At 36.1% G+C, this 18636-nt stretch overlaps 1 protein-coding gene and 1 non-coding gene across 4 annotated transcripts in view; both read left to right on the forward strand.

The window, feature by feature from the left end:
• Nucleotides 1–10974: 10974 nt before the first annotated feature.
• LOC122086612 lies at nucleotides 10975–11081 on the forward strand. The gene has a single exon (XR_006142492.1). It is a non-coding gene; the product is annotated as a small nucleolar RNA R71 (small nucleolar RNA).
• Nucleotides 11082–17663: 6582 nt separating this feature from the next.
• Nucleotides 17664–18636, forward strand: part of LOC122081301 (flowering time control protein FY) — a 40749-nt gene continuing 39776 nt past the window's right edge. For 2 of the 3 annotated variants that reach the window (XM_042648361.1, XM_042648369.1), the window contains exons 1-2: nucleotides 17665–17821; nucleotides 17942–18592. The gene's annotated coding sequence lies outside the window, so the exon portion shown is untranslated. Of the gene's footprint in view, nucleotides 17822–17941; nucleotides 18593–18636 lie in introns of all 3 variants that reach the window. The other variant, XM_042648378.1, reaches the window with a different exon arrangement.

Below are 18636 nucleotides of genomic sequence, written 5' to 3' on the forward strand. Positions count from 1 at the left end.
TCTACTGGCAGTTAGCCATTTAGTGTTGGGTTTGAAATTAAAAAATATCAAATTGCCCAATTTTTCTAATAAAATATTTAGTGGTAAGCAATTTGGTATTGAATTTGAAAATCAAACATATACATATAGTTCGTGCACACTAGTTGCTTGTCTTTCTGGAGTTCTTAAAAGTCTAAATTTTCAATAAGATGAATTATATCTTACAATCAAATTCATAATTTGAAATTTTCATTTAAATCTTAAGTGAAAATGTATGTATCAGTACATCTATATTGATGGGAGCTTGAACTCCTCAATTCTAAACATTAAATGTCTAATAATGTTGCAAATGCATTATAGTTTGTGTAATATGTTGAGAGATTGATGGTTGGTGGGTTATGGTGCTCGGGCCTTGATCTCGATTTACGACTGTCGATAAGGCTAGCGATTAATGTTTCAAGTCTTGAAACTGCTATGCCTAATCTTCCTTCAAAGATGATTGATTTGTCCATGCCAATCATGTCTTCTTTTGCTTCTTCTTTCACCGAATCTTCTATAATTCTCGTGTTATGATATTAAAAAGAACAACATATAATGTAAGATCTAGTTTTCCTAAGGTCATGATGAATGAGAATATTCATCGTGCCCTTCACGATCCCAAATAATAGGAGGAAAGAGGAGGGGTACCATTGGTCAGCCACGATCGACGAAGAAAAACTTTGCCCAATAATGTATAACTAATTTAAACTGTACTTATGATCTTTCATCTATATGACTCCCAATTGGGCTTCTAGCTACAATCAAGTACAATTTCATTTCAAAGCTGTTGGGAGCATGATGTTATGATTACAATAGTGTAGAGAAGTCATCTTTTTTATATGATATATTTGACAGATATTTTGAAGCATGCATGTATTCTCATTTCTTCATCAACTTGTATTAAAAAATTATTTTAATAAAAAAATCAAACTTTTATATAATATATTTCTAGATACATAGATATTTTGAAGCATTCTCATTTCTTCCTCAATTTGCACTAAGAAATTATAATATTTCAATAAAAGAATCTATTGGTTAGCCATTTATTGTTGGACTTGACATTCAAACATATACAGTCGTCACACCAGTTGCTTAAAATTACAATAGAATATCAAGTGGTTAGCAATTTGGTATTGGATTTGTAAGACAAATGTGTATATATATATATATATATATATAAGACAAACGTCTGTATAAGTGTATCTATATATATATATATATAGATTTATATTGATCAATCATGTCAAGGGCCCATAGGCCATTAGGGGTTGGCGTCCCAACTCAAAGAAGCTCATCCAAGGGATGGAGGTATGAGTGGCGTGCAAGGGGGGAATAAAGGATGCCAAGCATCCAATGGGAGAAAAGAGTTGAACAAGAGACCTCACCCTTCGACTTAGGTCAGATCTCTACTGCAACTAGTAGTCATCTCCATGTTCCCATATATATAGTTCATCACAATAGTTTAATTGTATGATAGTATCTCATAGACCACAACCAATTAGACATAATTGATCATATCAATCTTTTCCGTTAGTTAAATTTATAGAGTTTGAAGAACTATAGAAAGACAAACAACTTATAAGACACCCTAAGGTCCCCTAGTGTTTGAATCCACACTTCTTATGCTATTCTGCAGATTTTTGGGTCCATTGAGTTTGAGGTCCTCCATAAAACCCTCGCTCCCCCATTGATTCTTCCTACCCTGACACCTTGAGAAATAGGCACATTGCAGCTTCCTAAGATCTCCCCGTCTAGTTTATGTTGTCCATCCGGAGCTCGAGCTGCATGGGACCTTTGTTCTCTCTTTGTATTTGAGCTCTTTTTTGAGCTTCTTCTTTTGTGTGTGTGTGTATTTTTTTTTACCCTTGTTCTACAGGCATATTTTTATATAAGGTCTCTCACTGCCCTTTGATTGTGGGCTTGTTTTTCTCTTTTTAACAATATATTTTTTATTCAAAAAAAAAAAAAAAGATTGGTGGAGAATCAAGACATTCCATATCCTTGGAATAGAAAACATAATTTTAAAATTTTTTTTTTTTATTCAAAGAAGAGAAGTGTTAATTACAAGAACTTTACAAATTGATATGAAAAATTAATATCCTTAATGAGAATTTTCCTAGTTAAAGCCTTAAAGGCTATAACTCTAACTAGCTGCATAGTGTTACTATCAACATCTTTAATAGAAAAGGTAGGTTTGAACAAAAAACTCTCCAATTTTAGTTTCAAATCTCATGTAATCAAAATATTAATCAATCAGTCTATGTTGATGGGAGCCTAGTTGTGTAATAGGTTGTATGGTGGCCTATGGTGGCCAAGTACCATCATTTTTTTACTAGTAATAATTGGTAAAAACTGAAGTAGTGCAGCAATTTTTCTATGCAAGCAATAAACTTCTAATTAAAAAATAAAAATATAAAAATATAAAAATATAAAAATATAAAAATATAAATAAATAAATAATGTAAGCTTGACAGATTTGGTGGAGGCTTCAACTCCTGCTTAGACGGTCTTGAGGTGGCTAATCTCAAATGGGTTGACTTTAGCCATACCTAGAACAACAATATAGGGGACATTGGGGTTGGGATGTTTTTGTAAGCTTGACAGTCTTGGTTAATGAGCAACAATTCTCAAATCATATCCCTTTCCTTTTTCATGTTCTCCCTTATATTTCCTAAGGGTTGAAGCCGATCAAATTCGTCGGTAAGTGGACGCATCACCATGACCTCCCCCAAATTCTCAAAAGAAGCTTTGTCCAAGGCAATTATCAACAACTCCTCTCCCTTTTATTGCTTTTCCCCATAAATTGAGACATGTCAAACAGGCCCTAAAGTCTTAGGAATATCAACACTTTTGGTAGCATTGATAGCTCCATCCTTCAGTGTAAGTTTCGTTTGGAGCTAGAGTGTTCAACATAACCTCATCACTAATATTGCTATAGAAGTAAGACTCTTTGCTTCAAGTTTGACCAGCTTTTTAGCCCATACGCAAAGCTCCCTTAGACAAAATCTATGATTATTTGGCCTCATCTTGGAGACAAAATTTTGGGTAATTTCAAGTCCTCTGAAAGCCAAATATAACAAGAATATCATCTCCTACATAGTTGTCTGTTTGAGATTTTAAAATGTACCCGCAAGCGTACGGATCAGTGTAGCTATGGGTCGAACATAGGGAGAGCAACTACTTTACTTTTTTGCTTCTTTTAATAATGTGAAAATGAACCGATTAATAGTTGTGATCTAATTCTAATTACCATCCTAAACATATGTATCTAAAATTACGTCATAACCATTTGTCATCTAAGAATTTAAACACGGAAGCCACGTAATTAAAATTAAATAAATAAATAACTGAAAATAAACACCCTACACAATTAAAAATCAATAAAGAAAAAAAAATACTGAAATAAAAATAAAGTAAAAAAAAGGGAAAAAAAACTAGAGAGAAACTCAGAAGTAGATTTTTCTATTTAACCTGAAAGATGCATCATAATATGAGCTTCCCTACTTGACCAGAGAATCACTCTTATAAGGATTACTCTATTTGGCTTTAAGGAAATGGAGACAATTAAAATAAAAATAATAAAATGATGGTTCTATGGCTAGGAGGGGCAAAGCCAACATATACACTAGCCATGAACCTTAGGAGAAAGGGATAGCGATAATGTAATGATTGAAATTAAAATCCTAAATGAAGAAAGAAAGAAAAGTCAGAAGAGGGAATGAGAGGGGGGAGAGAAGACTACCGAAGGAGCCTTTTTACTTGAACTTCATCCCTTGAACTGAAAAATTAATCGATTTGAAATACTACTAGTACTAAAAATTAGATCTGGAATAAACCAAATCTGAAATAAATCAAATCTGAAATTTCTAGTACTAAAGAAAACAAATCTGAAAAAAAAAAATTTTAACTTGAAAGACATGCTTCATAGCTTGTTCTTATCACTTAGAACTAGAACTTGAAAATTACAACTTCAATTGTTTAAACAATAAAAATAAAATACTGATCAAAAACAAAAGTACTTGCATTAATTGAATAAAAAAAACTTACAAAAATTTTTAAAGCATAAACTTAGAACTAGAGCTAGAGAAAGAGAAAACTAGAGAAAGAGATAGAGCAAATAAGAAAAAACCCCAGAAGAAGAATGAAGTGCCTCCTTCCCTTATATTAATTCTATTAATTCTATTTTAGCTTCTAAAAAAAAAGATTTTTTTTTATCTTGTTAATGAAGTGGAGGAGAGAGAAGAGAGAAAATGTCTGGAGAGAGATCTCCCATGATTTTTCTTTTTCTATTTTTCTCTCTTCTTGCACAAGAAACCCCCTTTGGCCAATTTTTCTTGCTTGGATTTGAACAATATTCTATCTTAATGAAAAATTCCATCAATGCCCTTATCTTTTCTTTTCTTTTTTGTACAACTATCTTGGCCGACCCCCTTTAAGTGATGAGTACAAGAGAGAAAATCTTCTGAAAAAACCTTAATAAAATGGCAGCTAAGAGGTTCGAACTTGAGACCTTCTAATAAGCAAGGTATTTTGTGCACCACAACTCACCAACTACATTAGGTAGTTGTTACCAAAAACGAATATTCAATTACTTAAGGATGTGGTTTATCGATCCTTGTTGGTATTTGAAATATTCCTTATACCCTTGGGACAACTGCAGATGGGCTGGTTCTGCATCTCGGTTCAGTTCTGATCCATTATTCATTTTCTGGTCCAAAAAGAATAATCACTTATATGATTGACCAAACGAATGTGTACTTGCAATTGAACACTTTCATCTTGCTTAGAATTTCATCATCTTCGCAACTATGAAAAAAAATATGATCTCTTTATGCATAAAATTGGAGATATAGCGTCCGATAATCCTTAAGGCCTTGAAAATATAAAACCTGCAAAAAGAGAATAAAACCTAAGGTAGCACCATTCTAAATATGTAAAATGCATGTTTTACTACACTAGATTTTACACATAAATGTGCTCATCAGAATTCTCCCACACTTAGACTTTGTTAGTCCTTGAGCAAAACAAAAAGAAAAAGAATAAAAATAAAAAACCTAACTCACTTTTGTAGGAATCACGGTTGCACTTAGCATATGCAACAAGCCTTTAACCCCTAGGTCATCCCTAGTATACGAGTTATGTCCCGTGGGTGTTTGTAATGAATATACACTCAAAATTCAGAATAAACAAATCCCAACCTTGACTAAAGGTAAGGCCCATACCGATCCAGAGCAAAGATAATTCCTCTTACAAGGGACCTCCACACTTGAACTTTTATTACCATTTATCAATTCTAGGCACTAGCATATTTCTTAATTTGAAACTCACTTCGTCTCTTCCAAAACATCCTTGTCTTAAGGTAAAATCACTTGTGAAGAAATAGGAAGCCAATGACTAAGGCGTTGGAGTGTTTTTTACCAAACATGTTACCTAGTATTAATGACATTTGCACATTTTTTTTCATTTTTTCGTTTAATAAAAGTCTATTCTACTCCACTACTTTTGGCCTGAATGACATGGTAGAGCAAACACCAGACACCTAAGTTACTATTTAGCTTCACTTTTTGTATATGCCCACAAAGATAGTGATGCTAGAGTTCTTTCAGAAGTTTCCTCCCAAGAAATTTCGATCAAGACACCACGCTTCCTGAGGCACAATGCCCTGTCTAGTTCCAAGGGAATCAACTCTTATTCTTCTTTATACCACATTTCATATTTCATTTAAAATTGTGCATATGTCAACTCATGCCAAATTAAAAATAATGTATCAACTCCAAATCAAAAGTACAAGGAACCCACATACTTATATATGGTCCAACACCATAAAACAAGGGTCTCTTATTTTTCAAAAGAAAGTCTCATCTCAAGACACAGGCTTGTTTCTTTCTTCTCAACAGGGTTTTTATACTTTCAAAATGGGTACCTTAATCAAAACTTTTATTTTTATACATCAAGCAATCGAATGGTATGATCATTAGCCAAAAGCCAAAGTAGGACTTCATCCTCTAGCAAGCTCAAAAAAAAAAAATAAATAAATAAAACAAAGTAGAAAAAGCAGAAACTGGTTTCCTTCCCCCACACTTAAGTCATGCAATGTCCTCAATGCATGGAAAGAATTAAAAGTGAAGACAATGCAAGGGGTCACACTTGATTAAAAATTAGTCATCAGTGTAAAGAGGTTCATAGAGATCCATAATCTCTTCACTACAGTCCCTTGGGGATATACATTATGGACAATAAACGGGCCATCCCATCGGGATTTAAGCTCATCGGGGAAAAGATGCAATCGAGAGTTGTACAATAAGACCTTATCACTAATTGTAAAAGATTTACGCAGAATGTGCTTATCATGAAAAGCTTTGGTCTTTTCCTTGTAAATCCTAGAACTTTCATAGACATCATTTCTAAGTTCCTCCAACTCATATAGTTGGAGTCCACGATGAATACCCGTATCAGATAAATCAAGTTGAGGTTCTTGATGGCCCAAAAGGCCTTATGCTCCAACTCAACTGGTAAGTGACAAGCTTTTTCATACACCAAATGGTAGGGAGATTGACTAAGGTCGATCTTGAATGCAGTCCGATGGGCCCACAAGGCATCAATGAGCCTAAGGGACCAATCTTTATGATTGGGATTAACAGTTTTCTCTAAAATTTGTTTGATGTGCCTATTAGACACCTCCACTTGGTCACTAGTTTGGGGGTGATAAGGGGTAGATAATTTATGGGTGATCCTATACTTTTTTATTAAGGCATCAAAAGGTCAATTATAAAAATGAGTACCCCTATCATTAATTATTGCATACGATGTACCAAAGTGGGAAGAAATGTTCTCTTTGAGAAACTGGATCACCACTTTATGGTCATTAGATTTATAAGATATGGCCTCTATCCATTTAGAAACATAATCAACGACCAAAAGTATGTACAAACTCCCAAAGGAATTAGGGAATGGTCCTATGAAATCGATGCCCCATACATCAAAGATCTCAACTACCAAAATAGGTTTGAGGGCATCATGTTCCTCTTATTGATACGGCTAAAAGAATGGCATGCGGGACAAGCCTTGTAAAAATCAAAAGCATCTCTAAAAAGAGTGGACCAATAAAATCTGCATTGGAGAACCTTTGCGGCAGTCTTCTTAGGTCCAAAGTGTCCACCACATGCATGATCATGGAAAAAAAAGAGAATAAAATGTTGCTCATAATCAGGAACACATCGTCGGATAATCTGATTTGGACATATTTTAAACAAATAAGGATCATCCTAGAAAAAGTGCTTAACTTGGGAATGAAACCTATACTTATCTTGGGTGGACTAGTGATTAGGAGTCACACCAGAAACTAAGAACTTGACAATGTCAGCAAACCATGGTTCACTGGACACTGTAAATAATTATTCATCTGAAAAGTTCTCGTTGACTAAAGAATTGAGTCAAGGAATTGGGAAGCCAGGATAAGTGGTATGCAACTAATTTTCAACTCCTTTCTTATTAACTCTTGTAAAAGTAAAACCCACCTAATGAGACGAACTTTGGCCTTCTTCTTCTGAACTAGGTATCTGAAAGCAGAATGATCAATATACACCACCACATATGAACCAACTAAGTAAGATCGAAACTTTTTTAATACAAACACAACAGCTAAAAATTCTTTCTCAGTGGTTGTATAATTGAGTTGTGCATCATTTAAGGTCCTATTAGCATAGTAAATGACAGTGGGCAACTTATTAATCCTTTTACCCAAAATCTCTCCTATGAAAAAATCCAAAGCATCACACATCAGTTCAAAAGGTTCAGTCGAAACAGGTGATTAAATAATTGGTGCATTGATCAACTCCTTCTAAAGCTGCTTAAAGGATTCTAGACACTCTTTAGAAAACTCAAAAGTTTGATCTTTGGTAAGTAATGAAGTGAGAGGTTGGGCTAACTGACTAAAGTTCTTAATAAACCTTCTGTAGAAGCCCGCACACCCTAAAAAAAATCGGACGTCCTTAACAGATTGAGGAGGTGGTAAATTATCAATTAAATCCACTTTGGCTCTATCTACCTTAATTCCCTCATTGGATATTACATGGCCTAAAATAATACCATATTAAACCATAAAATGGCATTTCTCCCAATTTAAAATCAAATTCTTAGATATGCACCTTTTTAAAACTAGGGAAAGATGATGAAGGCATTCAAAATAGGAATTCCTATGAATTGAAAAATCATCCATAAATACTTCTAAGAATTTTTCGACCATGTCAAAAAAGATGCTCATCATGCATCATTGAAATGTAGCAGGGGCATTGCAAAACCCAAAGGGCATACGCCTGTAAGCAAATATTCCATATGGGCATGTAAAAGTGGTCTTATGTTGGTCCTCTAAAGCAATTGGGATATGGTTATAGCCAGAATATCCGTCAAGAAAACAATAATATTCATGTTCAGCTAACCTCTCTAACATCTAGTCAATGAATGGCAATGGGAAGTGGTTCTTCCAGGTTGCCATATTAAGTTTCCTGTAGTCTATGCATACTCTCAACCCTGATTGGGCATGGGTTAGAATTAGTTCATTGTTGGCATTAGGAACTACAGTCACCCCAGACTGCTTAGGCACTACATGAACTGGGCTTATCCATTGGCTGTCAGAAATAGGATAAATTATTCCATGATCCAAGAGGATCTCTTTCTTAATGGTTTCCATCATCATTGGATTAGCTCTTCTTTGGGGTTCCATGGATAGTTTGGAATCCTCTATAAGATATATATGATGTTGCACAATAGAAGGGTTTATACCCTTGATATCAGTCATGGTCCAACCTAGGGCTTCCTTATTATCTTTTAACACTTTAAGTAACTCATTTTCCTGGTTAGAAGTTAAATTTGAAGAAATTATTACAGGAAGACTCTGATCAGGCCCTAGGAAAGCATACCTCAAATTAGATGGCAACTTCTTAAGATCTAGCTTAGGGGGCTCAACTATGGAAGGTTTGGGAATGGAATTGGACAGGGGTCCTAAGGGTTCCATAGGTGTATGAAGACTCAAGACTTTAGAAAATAAATTCTCACTATCATCATCCAACTCATCCATACACTCTTGAAATTCCGAATCAAAATCAATATCAAAGTTGGTAACTAAATCATCAGAAAAATCTAGAAAATCCTCAAGCATATTGATCTCTTATTCCATATGTGGTTGCTTGCCTATCCTAAATATGTTAAACTCAACAGTTTGGTTACCAAAAGATAATCTTAAGAAACCATTTCGGCAATTGATTAATGCATTACTGGTAGCTAATAATGGTCTTCCTAAAATTATTAGGATCTCATCCATGGTTGAGAAGGGCTTGGTATCTAACACAATGAAATCAATAGTGAAAATAAATTCCCTGACTTTTAGTAAGACATCCTCAACCATCCCTTTAGGAATCTTAACAGACCTATCTGCCAACTGAAGAGTAGTTCCAGTGGCTTTCAATTCTTCCAATCCTAATTGCTTGTACACATGGTAAGGTAAAAGATTCACACTTGCTCTAAGGTCAAGTAAGGCATGTTTAATGTAGGTGTTGCCTATGACATAAGATATGGTAGAGCTCCCTGGATCCTTATACTTGGCTACTATAGGCTGAGTAATTATAGAACTAATGTTACCTACCAATAATGCATTTTTTGGCATACTAGTGATACGTTTGTGAGTAGACAAATCTTTCAGTACCTTTGCATAGGTGGAGATATGGGATATGAAATCCAAAAGAGGGATGTTCACTTCTACCTTTTTGAAGACTTCTAAAATTTTATCTATGGAAGCAGTCTTCTTTTTGTGTACTAAGCGATTAGGAAATGGGACAGGAGGAACATAAAGACTGTTAGGGATTTACCCTTTTTCAGAATAATTATTTTTTGTTTATTCAATCAAATCATCTTTAATTTTAAAAGAATCTTTAGGTTCATCAGACGAACCTAAAACAAAAGGCACACTTGTGTCCTTAATTGAAGGAGAGTTAACAGGAGTAATAGATGAGGAAGATTTAGGAGCGCTCTGTTGGTACTCTCTACCACTCCTAAGGGCATAAACAACATTACATTGGTTAGAGGACCCTTGTTGGGTCTGATCTTATACTATATTCAGTGGTGCATCAGTTGGTGTTTGTAAACTAACAGGCTGATGATGCATAGGGTTAGGCTCTGGTTGACTGGGTAAAGTTCATTTCTCCCTCTTATGCATAATTGAGATAACTTGGGTGAGTTCTCTCTTAAGATTTTGATGGCTTATCATTAGGAGAGCCATATTTTTTTTAAGTCACTTATTCTACTTGCCACTTCAGTGTTGGTAAACCCAGGGGGTTGCTGATATGATGATAGAAGAGGGGCCCTAGAAAAACTACCATGAGGTCTTACATTTGACCTAGGAAAAATATTTTGAGAAAAATATTATTGTGCAAAGGGAGGCCTTTGGGGTCTAGGTTGACCTTGATTATGAAAATTGGAAGGCACTGCTTGGTTGCCCTGATTCCAAGAGAAATTTGGGTGATTTCTCAATCCTGGATTGTAGATGTTACTATATGGATTATTCTGGTATAAGGCATTAACACTATCATTAGAAGTGCCCCTAGAGGTGTTGAGGTATTCTTTTATGACATGTCCAGGGGACTGGCACCAAGCACAAATCTTAACCAAATTGATTGATGATGGCTTTTTAGAAACAATAGCCTCATTTCTCTTGATTAGGCTATCCAAATGGGCTTCCTTGGCTACTATCCCATTCACAAAATATCATTTTCCTCCTATGGTTCTTTCACTCTCTTAGGTTATTTTCACTCACAGGTTTTGTCAGCTAAGTCAAGTAAGAATTCCCATGCCCTTCCTTCATCTATAAAGGATGTGAATCCCTCAGGGCACATAGACTCTATCATTTGTTTAGTTGGGTAATCAATACCCTCATAAATTGTTTAACATAAATGCCATAAGTCTAGGCCATGGTGAGGGTATTCTTGGAGTAGATCCTTGAATCTCTCCATAAGTTTGGAAAATGATTCACTAGGCTTTTGCCTAAACTGAAGGATACCACTTCTAAGCTTATTGGTCTTGTGAGTTAGGAAAAACTTCTTAAGGAAGACAACTGTGAACTGTTCCCATGAGGTTATAAAATTTATGGGTAACCCATACAACCACTTCTTAGCTTGGTCTTTTAGTGCAAAAGTGATAAACCTAAGCTTAACAGCATCATCAGAAAGCTGTTGGATCTTAATTAGAGCACATACCTCTTCAAATTCCCTTAGAAATAGGTATGCATCCTCAAAGGTCAACCCATGGAAGTGGCGCAACATAGTGATGTATTGAGATTTGAGTTCAAAATTATTGCCCTAGGCTTGTGGTAGAACTATGCAGGAAGGTTGGGTTGTTCTAGCAGAGTAAAACCTATCTTTCAGATATTTAGGTAAAGAGTTTTGATGTTGGTCTCCCATATTAAAAGGTTTTAAAGAAAACAAACGTATATGGTTACTACTTGTTGGATCTCTTCTTTCTAACCAATTCTTAGTATTACGTACCCACCTAACACACATGTAACAGAAAACTACCTATAACTAGAGTAAGACAAGCACAAAAGAATGGATAGCAAAACATTTTTTTTTTTTTTTTGCTTTTTGGGAGCTTACCTGTAGGGATCCGGGGTTGCTCAGGTCAATTCCTAAGATACTGTTATAAGGCAAAACCTGTCTTTATCATACTGTGAGGCATGAGGACCTCCATCGATACAACTATTATTGCAAGTTGTTCTTCTTAGGAATTCAATAAAGGAAAAGGAAAAATAAAACAAAGCAAACAAAACACTTTGATTTACCAAAAGAAAGCGAAAAATAATATAGAACTGTCTCCCCGGCAATGGCATCAAAAACTTTTTTGAGATTTTAAAATATAACCGCAAGCGTACGGAAGTTGACCCGTAGCTACGGGTCAAACACAGGGAGAGTAGCCACTTTATTTTTTTTGCTTCTTTTACTAATGCGAAAGTGAACTGATTAATGATTGGGATCTAATTCTAATTACAGTCCTAAACATATGTATCTAAAATAACGTCATAACCATTCTTCATTTAAGAATTTAAACACACAAGTCATGCAATTAAAACTAAATAAATAAATAACTGAAAATAAACACCCTACGCAATTACAAATCAATAAAAAAAATACTGAAAAAAAAAGTAAAAAAAAAAAAGGATAAAGCTAGAGAGAGACTCACAAGTAAGTTTTTCTACTTAGCCAGAGGGATGCATCATAATATGAACTTCCCTACTTGACCAGAGAATTACTCTTACAAGGGTTACTCTACTTGGTTTTAAGGAAATGGAGATGATTAAAATAAAAATAATAAAATGATGGTTCTATGGCTAGGAGGGGCAAAGCTAACACATACACTAGCCATGAACCTTAGGGGAAAATGATAGCAATAATGTAATGACTAAAATTAAAATCCTAAATTAAGAAAGAAATGATAGTCAGAAGAGGGAATGAGAGGGGGAAGAAAAGACTACTGAAGGAGCCTACTTACTTGAACTTCATCTCTTGAACTGAAAACTTGATCGATTTGAGATACTACCAGTACTAAAAATTAGATCTGGAATAAACCAAATCTGAAATTTCTAGTACTAGAGAAAACAAATCTGAAGCAAAAAATTGAACTTGAAAGACATGCTTCATAGCTTGTTCTTGTCACCTAGAACTACAACTTGAAAATTACAATTGCAATTGTTTAAACAATAAAAATAAAATACTAAATCAAAAACAAAAGTACTTGCATTAATTGAATAAAAAGAACTTACAAAAATGTTTAAAGCATAAACTTAGAACTAGAGCTAGAGAAAGAAAAAGCAACTAAGAAAAAACCCTAGAAGAAGAATGAAGTGTCTCATCCCCTTGTTTTAATTCTATTATATAGAGAATGGGGGAGGGAAGCTAAAGATTTTAGCTTCTAAAAAAAAAGATTTTTTTTATCTTGTTGATGAAGTGGAGGAGAGAGAAGAGAGAAAACGTGTGGAGAGAGATCTCCCACGATTTTTCTTTTTCTATTTTTCTCTCACTTCTTGCACAAGAAACCCCTTTTGGCTGATTTTTCTTGCTTGGATTTGGACAATATTATATTTTAATGAAAATTTTCATCAATGCCCTTATTATTTTTTCTCTTTATTTTTTCTCTCTCTCTTCTTCAAACTTGTGTACAACTATCTTGGCCGACCTCCTTTAAGTGATGAGTAGGAGAGAGAAAATTTTCTAAAAAAAACCTCAATAAAATGGCAGCTAAGAGGTTCGAACTTGAGACCTCCTAATAAGCAAGGGATTTTGCACACCACAACTCACCAACTACATTAGGTAGTTGTTGTTACCAAAAACGGATATTCAATCACTTAAGGATGTAGTCCATCGATCCTTGTTGGTATTTAGAATATTTCTTATACCCTTAGGACAACTACAGATGGGCTGGTTCTGCATCTCGGTTCAGTTCTGATCCATTATTCATTTTTTAGCCCGAAAAGAATAATCACTTGTATGGTTGACCAAACGAATGTGTACTTGCAATTGAATACTTTCATATTGCTCAGAATTTCGTCCTCTTCGCAATCATGAAAAGAAATAGGACCTCTTTATGTGTAAAATTGGAGATATAGCGCCCAATAGTCCTTAAGGCCTTGAAAATATAAAACCTGCAAAAAGAGAGTAAAACCCAAGGTAGCTCATTTCTAAATATGTAAACTGTATGTTTTGCTACACTAGATTTCACACATAAATGTGTTTATCATTGTCGATGATGGTTGAGAGCTCAGGTCTCTTAAGGGTAATAAAGATGAAGTGGTAGATTACTTACAAGGGATTTTTGGTCCTCCTTATCTGCCCATTAGAGCATCAATAAGTTTCTCTCTGAAGACCATCATACTTTATTTAGATCCCTTCCTAGTGAAGATGAGATCCTTATAAGGGCTATCAAATCATGCAAAGCTAGTGAGTCTCCTTGTCCAAATGGCTTAAGCCTAGAATTCCTTATATCGGCTAGGATGATTGTTATGGAGGATCCTATCCATATGATTAGGAGCTTCTTTGAGAATCTGAAGCTAATAAAGGGGATCAACCACTTTTCATCTGTCTGATCCGTAAAGTGAAAGGGTCTAGCTCTGATATTGATTTTAAGCTTTTATCCCTTTGCAATCTCCTTTGTAAGTTTATTGTTGAGTAGTTGAATAATAACACTTAAAAACATTAAAGACTTATTGGTTAGTGAAAACCAAATTGCCATTACAAAATAAACAAGACATTCATTAATGGATTTTTCCACCTCTAAAGATACAAAAACCTCCTCTATAGCCTTTAGTGGTGGATTTTTCTATCACTGAAAATCGATCCGCCACTAAATCTGGTGCCACTATTGCTTTGTTACATAATTTTGCTTTTGCTCTTGTAGAAAGTCATTATCGGCACTAGGGGTGAAAGTTTGGCCCTGAAAATCCGAACAGGGCTTGGGTCAAGTTTTCTGACCTTGAGGACGGACGGGTTATGGTTGAAATTCCCTAACCCTAGGTCAGGGTTGGTTCAGGCTCGGGTTGAGGCCTCAGCCTGGCCCAACCCGGTTAGCCCTGAATTTTTATATTAAAATTTATGGCTCCTATTGGTGTTTCATTTTTCTATAATTTTTTAATGTATAGATATGAATGGCAAAAACATGTCAATCAAGGTTAATCCAACCATTGCAGAAGCCAAGGTCAACCCAACCTAGCTCAGCTCGACCCAACCTGACCCTAACAGGGTCAATTAGGGCAGAGTTGGATTGGTTTGAATCCGGCAAGATTGGGCCTGAACATGAACCTGATAGGTTTGGGTTGGACCTAGGTTGAATTTTGAGTACCTAGGGTTGGAAACCTAGCCTTATTTCACTCCTAACCGATGCTTTAATTTGCCACTTCTAAAAGATAACATTCAGTTGTAGAAAATAACTGTCCCTATATGTATTTATGTATTAAAATAAGGGAGAGACTATACTACCTGATCATGTGCCCCTGCATCAGTGTGGAGGCCAATGGGAGCAATCACCCTTGCATCCAACAGGGCAGCGGGATGCTCATTCCGCCATCAATGTGTTTGGGCACAGAAGTGTAGGATCGGATAACATTAAAATTCTTCCACAATCCCCCTGGGCCTTTCTCTTATAAATAAGGGAGATTTACAACAAGCAATAGGCACTTATTGAAATTCCCTCTAAGTGATTTTTAAAGAAAGAAAAAAAATCAAACTTAGGGGGTCTCATGAGTACCTATGAGCCTATTTCGGTGAAATCATAAAAGGGAACTTGAGGAAAAAACTAAGTATGAGTTTTATGGAAAATGCACCTTAGAGTGGGAATTGTTGAGTGCTTAATTTCTTTATTTCCCTACGAAGAGGAATTTGTAATGAGCTTAAATCTTGCATCTTTGCCTTTGGAGGTTTTATTTGGTTGGGCAGAAAAAAACTTAACATCTTCTTTGATGGGGTTTATAAATGTCAGTTGCGAACCATAAATACACACGTGTGGTGTGAAGCACAGATAAACACAAGGTATGATGGTGAATCATTGGATTTATTGTGATGTTAGAAAATAACAAATGGTTGTGTAGCGAGCCCTATTGAAATTACCTTGTAAGGATTTGATTGCTACTCATTGAAACAATTGAGAGTGGATATTTAACAAGTGATGAACTTCTTGGAATGAATGTAAGCAAGGTTGTTGAACCACTATAAATGTTCGTCTCTCTTCTTCTTATTAATTCCCTCACATTATATGAAATGGATGTTGAGTTTTAACTAGTTTAATGCTTCAATTAAAGAGTGTATGTTTTGTCTGAACTCAATGTTTCATTTGGGATTTTACCTAAAAGAAAAAATGTTTTATTTGGGTAAATATTTTATAAATGATCAATATGTTTCATAATATTCAATCAACCCATTCTAGGGTATTCACCCAATCATAACGATCGGTATCAGAGTGGGTGCTTTTCACATAGAAAGAAAAATTTATTGAGAGCGTGGCAAACTAAAGGATGTTGCCCACTGCTAGTTTTGAAATTTCTTATTTCATATGCTTAAATGTTATTTTTGCTACAAATGTTAAAATTTCCTTCATCCATTCATGTGCTTAAATGTTAAGTCGTTCGAAATCAATCCACATTTACCATAAATGGAATTCAAGACATCTTACTCTCAACAAAAATATCGATTAAGAAATGATTCTTTTAGGCCCCATTTGTTTAGGAGGGAGTTTGGGGTGGGAATGTTTGACTAGTGGGTGCCACATATTGGTGGGGTTGAAGATAGGAAAAGTAAAGTTGAAGGAACCACTTTAACCTTGTTTGGTTAGCATATAACTATGGGAGAGAGAGAGAGAATAGAAGAATAAAGGAAGAGAGTCATTAATTGCAATGACTTTCCACCCCACAAAGTCCCACCAATCTGGTAGGACTTCGAAAGGGGATGGGATGAAAGCCATATCAAAGAAAGCTCATCTCCCAATGTTGTCTAAAGTATTTTCCACTCCATTATATCCAAACACATGACTTTACCATGCTTTTGGGAAAATAAGTACAACTCTCCCATCCTTTAAACCCATCCCGTCAAAACCCCCCTAAACAAATGGACCCTTATGAATTTATGTTTTACATGAGCCCATACGGCCCAATTGATATCTTATCAATATTGGCATCCATTGTGTCAAATGTAGTCACCGATAAGGGTGTCAATCTGTTGGTCCAGGTCGGTCTCAATTGGGCCCAGCTGGGTTTGGCCGAGCCTATGTCCTCGAACCGTGATCTACCTATTTAAGAAATGAATCGGTCTCCTGTCAAGCTCGATTAGGTTCTAAGCTTTAATCAGGCATTAAACAGGATAATGTACCAATAAAGCCTTAAATGGGCCTTATATGTTTTTTACATTTTTTAGATATAAGATACTTTAATCTAATTTGTTAAATCATTAATAATTTTGAAAAGATATTACACTTAATTGCATTCAATAATTAATAAAAATATCAATACAAATCCTATGCAACCCCAAAATAATCTCAAAATATACATATAAAAGGTCGGGTTAAATATATCGATCTGAGTCAGGTTTGTAAATAGACCGAGCCGCTCGGGAGGTCCATCGGGTTTACCCCTTGCACCATGTACTATGTGTTTATAAATGGGTCGGGCTTAGGCCCAACATGTTTAATAATCGGTGCAAGCTAGGCAGGTCTTTAAATGATCAGGCCCGATGCAGGTTAACTGGTGCAAGCTTGTGATTGACACCCATAGTCACTAACATTAATATCGATACGGATTCAGATCCTCTCTAGTGCCATTGGAGAGCCAGCTTGCATCGAATGACTGGGAGAGCCTGGGATGCATGCATTGTGTGTTGGGCTAAGTAACCATCCGTGAGCGATACAAATGATCTCAAGTGAGGGATCGAAATCCTCTCAGGCGATGGAAATTGGTCGACAATGGTGGAGATGGGCTAAGATGATGACAGGTGTACTCAAACACGTGGATGGTCAGATTGTGAAGACGGTGTAGCGGACGGGCTTTAACAGGTCGGGTCTGAGAGGGTAATGGGTTTTTCTTACTTTGGATAGAAATCCGGTACTATATTCTGATCCCCTTTCCAGTCCCGTCATTGGGAGCTCAATTGAATGAAGCTTTGAAGATAGAACAAAACAGACGAAGAAGAACGTGACGACGACAGAGAAAGAGGAAGTGGAGGAGGAGGAGAAGAAAGAGGAGAGAATTTTAAAGAATAAAACTGTTTACTTGCGATCAGGAGTATAAATTCTTTAATTATCCCTATTTTCTGTGTTTATTCTTAATTTTTAAAGTCTAAACTTCTTTTTTGCTTGTACTCTTCTATGCTTGCTTGTTGATGCTGTCCGGCGGTCCGGCCAGTCAAAAGGAGGGAGATAGTTGCAGTAATGCCCGTCATCGCCGGAGGACTCGCCGGAGCGGAGTTAGAGGTGGACCCTACAATCCCCGCTTTCAAATCCTGGGCCGCCCGTAGGTGACGCTCTGTTGCTAACGCCATCGCCAAGTTCATCCCTGAATCAGAGGAGGCGAGCAAAAAGGGGGGAAAGGGAAGAGAGGAAGGAGGAAGGAGGGAGGAGACTAGGGTTCTGGTCGAATTTAGACCCGACCTGATAAAGCCTAGGGTTTTAGTCGAATCTTACACTGTCCTTGCGATAAGCCGTCCACGTGTCTAAATACACGTGTTATCATCTTAACCGATCTCCGCCAGTATCCGCCAACTTCCGTCGCCGCAGAGGATTTCTATCCCTCAAGTGAGTGAGCACTCAAGAGTGAGAACTGCGCATCGACCGTTGTCCGATTCTGAGACGGATCTGTACTTATCCAACTCTAAACTCGACTCGGTTGGAAGCGAAGGATCATACTGAATTACGTTACTGTAGTAGTTCTTCTTTAGCGGATTTTTTAAACCCTAAACCCGGGCAATTTTGTATTATCTCTTCGTTCCCGCTCGAGCTTTCCAAATCTGCCATGCTTTGTTCGCTCTCGTAGACATTGTAATCTTCGTCTCTAGAGGTCTCCTCTTTCTCTAACTTTGGTGTTAAATTTTGTCACTATTA

This window comes from Macadamia integrifolia, chromosome 1 (assembly GCF_013358625.1).
Source record: "Macadamia integrifolia cultivar HAES 741 chromosome 1, SCU_Mint_v3, whole genome shotgun sequence".
Lineage (NCBI taxonomy): Eukaryota > Viridiplantae > Streptophyta > Magnoliopsida > Proteales > Proteaceae > Macadamia > Macadamia integrifolia.